Source organism: Chanodichthys erythropterus, chromosome 10 (assembly GCF_024489055.1).
Source record: "Chanodichthys erythropterus isolate Z2021 chromosome 10, ASM2448905v1, whole genome shotgun sequence".
Taxonomy (NCBI): Eukaryota; Metazoa; Chordata; class Actinopteri; order Cypriniformes; family Xenocyprididae; genus Chanodichthys; species Chanodichthys erythropterus.
Genome location: NC_090230.1, coordinates 61,233,795 through 61,238,134, shown reverse-complemented (window position 1 = coordinate 61,238,134; position 4,340 = coordinate 61,233,795). Strand labels below are relative to the sequence as shown.

Sequence of the window (4,340 nt, the reverse complement as noted above, 5' to 3'; positions counted from 1 at the left end):
TCACACCAAGGACAATAACTATAAAGTTATAGTTAAAAAAAATCTTTCAATATTTAAGAGTAGCAGCATCTTCATAAGAGCTTAAACAATAACGGTACAGTGAAACAATATTGTTAGAATCACTTTCAAAAAGATATCCAGATTAAACGCTAAAAACATTGACAGCCAATCAGAATTAATTCTGCTATACCAAGCTCGAGTATTTAAGCAGCAGACAAGCATGTGCTTACAGTAAACAGAAAGATACCTTCTGTTGGTGTGGATGCTAATGTAGTTATCATTGTTGGTGTAAACGGACCTTAACTGTTTACTTCTTTTTGACTGAAAGACACTGCAGTTGTTGCTGTATTGAAAGCATGTCCTGACTGAAAAGTGTGCATATTGGGTTTAAACCTTATCCACAATAAAATAAAGCTGACACATATCCAAAGCAACATATCTTTTCATCAAACCCTAACCCTAACCCTAACACAACGGTCCCCATAGGGGAGGACTGTCCTTACATTTCAGTTCAGAGTCATGCCCATCCCCCAATACACAAGTGATGAAAATGAGTAAATAGAGAAAATCACATTTTATTCAAAGTTGAGACATCACAACAACGTCTTTAAGACAACGGTCCACATAAAACAGCCTAGTATGATGCCCAACTGTCCTCCACTTAACACTGTCAGTGTCAAAGAGAAGTAAACAATTAAGGAACATACGATCACTTACTTTCTCACTCACTGATGAGGAAGGATTCACACGGCATTCAGTCACAGTCACTGATGTCTCGTCACACAATTCCTGTAATTGTGAGAAAGACAGGTACAAAACTGAGGCAAGGATGTTTGCCAGATAGTATTAACCAAAGTCTAAGTATCTACTGTCACTTTAATGGCTGTCGTGCACAAAGCAGACGTAAAACATGTATACATGAGGATCTTGTCTATAAAGTAATACAATTTACATTATAAAGGTCAATGTCTGAAACATACCCAAAGCAACATATCTTTTCATCAAACCCTAACCCTAACACGACGGTCCCCATAGAGGAGGACTGTCCTTACATTTCAGGTCAGAGTCATGCCCATCCCCCAATACACAAGTGATGAAAATGAGTAAACAGAGAAAGGCACATTTTACTCAAAGTTGAGACGTCACAACAACGTCTTTAAGACAACGGTCCACATAAAACAGCCTAGTATGATGCCCAACTGTCCTACACTTAAAGATTAGATTAACTTTGAAATGAAAATTAGCCAAACCTTTACTCACCCTCAAGCCATCCTAGGTGTACACTGTAATCCCTGAAGTTGATTTAACCCAAACTAATTAAATAAACTAAACATAAACTTTTTAATTTTCTCTTCATTACACAATTGTTTTGGGTTTTGTGCACGATTTGCATGTATTCTCTCATTCTACTGGAATGTTTTAGTTCAATCAACTTAACTGTGCTAATTCAAGTCTGTTGTCAATGGCAACGAACAGGAATGCAACACAAGGAAGAATTTCATTGGGCAGTTTGAAATGACGCCAAGCTGGAATGTAGCGTGTGTTTCTGTCAACGTTTGCTGGTAAGTTGAAGAACTTTTAGTTTTTACTCTGAAACAAGCTCTTATTAATTCGTTTCAGAATGTAAATGAGATACATATCAATATTGATCTCAAGGGACAGCAGTTAGCTAGTTTGGCTGCATTAACTTACATGCTAGTTAAGTCTTCCGCCACGGTCTCTTCACAGATCGCATTATTTGTAACTTAATCAGTGGAAATCATCGCTTGCCATTATGGTAAAGTTAAGATTATAGTGAATGCACGAATGTGTTATATCAAGTGTTCATCTCTTTTTAATAATTAATGCATTCTTGTTATTTGTCGATATTTGTAAGCACAATGTTCGTATTAAACGTGAATGACACTGCACTGATGATGTCAGCCTGCTCTTGGCAGGTCAAGCACCAACAGGCAAAACACCACAGCTGCGTTTTGCAAAAGTATCGTGAATCCAAAATCATGATCGTATACAAAGCTAAGTTATCTACAAAATAAATGCAACATTGTGCTCACCTGTGTGCTGTTAGCCAAGCTAGCTATCTGTGTTTAAGTTTCAGTAGGATTTCATCCTGTGATATGCTTTTTTTTGTGTTAAATATAGTTTACATTGTCTGCTGGTAAAAATTAATGAAATAATGTGGATTTTTTGTCACTCAGCAGATTCCAAGCAGATCCAATCAAAGCTAAGATGCTTCAGTCTTGACCAGCTCTGTCAGGTAAAGTGAAATGCCTATGTTCATATTTTGTGTGTTTATTCATACACATGAAAAATAGATATTCAAATTCGACATTTGTTCAGTTTTGACAATTTCCTTACATTAACAAACTTTGTTCTTCTGCTTTAGGTGTACCAGCAGGCTGGTTGGGAAGAAGAGAGTGATTTGAGAGATTTTGTGCAAAAGACAAATGTGTGTAAATTAAGCTGAAGTGTCAGCATCATTTTGAAATTATGCATGTGAATATTCTGAGTAATCTCTTTATTCATGTTTAGGCTTCTGATGATGAGGACAGCATACAGCCTAGAAAGTGAAGATATGACACAGCATCCACTGCCCTTCTACCTCCATCCATCTACTGTCGGAATCATCTTGGAGCAGAATTTTGTGATGGTTTCTTGTTATTCTCTAGAAACTGAATTTAAATAAATTGTGGATTCAAATAAATCACTGTTTGGTGTATTCTTTGTTCTTGTTTATAGTGGAGTTAACTTAAAAAGTAAGAATTCTTCAAAATAACTGAAATTAAAAAGCTATATTAAAATTAAAGTCTTAAAATGAATGCAATAAAATGTGTGCAATTTAATATTTTAAGTGACCTAAATCAATAAATTTGAGCTATTTTAACAGATATTAGTTAAATGAACTAAAACTTTTTATTGCAATACTATTGTAATGTTAAGTACATTGGGTCTCATTCATGAAACACGAGCAGAACGAATTTTTGTGTAAATCGTGTGTAAAGTGGTTCTGGCGTAAATTTTCGGATTCATTAAAATGTTCGTATTTTCCAAATGTTAGTTGGTACGAAAGAAATCTACACCTGCTCCCAGTCACGCGTAAATAGTGCGTTTAACATCTGAATGTTTTGCTCATTAATAAGGCTGCATTTTAATTCACCTTAATAAAAGTACATATTTACATAGCATTTTGAAAAAAAATATATCTAGTAATTACATACATTTTTTCTTTTTACTTTTTTGTGAGAGCCAATAATAGCATCTGCAAACGGAGCACTTTAATCAAATAATTAATTGATTTCAATAAGGCTAGGCAAACTAATGGCCCCTTAATTGTTATGGAAATTGTTTCCTATAAAATGGCCAAAATCCTTAATTTGGTGTCATAATATGATGCCCGTCAGTCGGATTTAATGGGCGGGATTTATGGTAATTGAGAATGAGCGTGCACGCGCGTCCCATTTATGACTGAATGGAATTCATTAACTCACACACACATTTCACTATCACTTCTGACGTTTACGAAGTATTTGTGAATCAGGAGAAGAGTTTTCGGGAAGGTCTCTTTACGCGCAAATCACTCACATATTTACTCGTATATTTACGAATGTTTCATGAATGAAACCCATTAAACGTAAAATGTCTTGTTTGTTCAACAAGAGAAAATCAATTTTTTAGGGCAACGAGTTTCCATAAATTTTTTAGGTTCAATCAACTTGTACGGGCTTCCAGTGTATATGGCTTTCTTGTTTCTGACAAAGACAATCAGAAACAAGAGAAATATTACTAAATATCCTGACACATCTGAGCTTTATAATGGCAGTGATAGGGTTCAATGAGTATGAACTGAACAAAGTGCTTCCATCCACATCCATCCATCATAAACCTGTACTCCACATGGCTCCAGAGTGTTATTAAAGGCCTTCTAAAGCGAAGTGATGCATTTGTGTAAAAAGACACCCATATTTAAACAAGTTATAAAGTCGAATATCGAGCTTCCGCCAGACCGCCTTCCGTATTCAACGTACGCAGAAAGTGTAATTGACGCAATGCCAGTTTACACTTTCTTCATAACTTGTACATGGAAGGTGGTCTAGCGGAAGTTCGATATTTGACTTCATAACTTGTTAAATATGGATATTTATTTTATGCAAAACGCATTGTTTTGATTCAGAAGGCTTTTATTAACACTCCGGATCGGTGTGGAGCATATATTAATGATGGATGGATGTGGATGAAAGCACTTTGTTCAGTTCATAGTCACTGAACCCTATCACTGCCATTATAAAGCTTGGATGTGTCAGGGTATTTATTAATATTTCTGCTATTATGTTCATCAGAAA

At 35.5% G+C, this 4,340-nt stretch overlaps 1 long non-coding RNA gene across 1 annotated transcript; it reads left to right on the top strand.

Moving 5' to 3' along the window:
• Positions 1 to 985: 985 nt before the first annotated feature.
• LOC137028979 (uncharacterized) lies at positions 986 to 3,752 on the top strand. The gene is made up of 4 exons (XR_010896239.1): positions 986 to 1,562; positions 2,199 to 2,257; positions 2,387 to 2,449; positions 2,533 to 3,752. It is a non-coding gene; the product is annotated as an uncharacterized lncRNA (long non-coding RNA).
• The last annotated feature ends 588 nt before the right edge of the window (positions 3,753 to 4,340 follow it).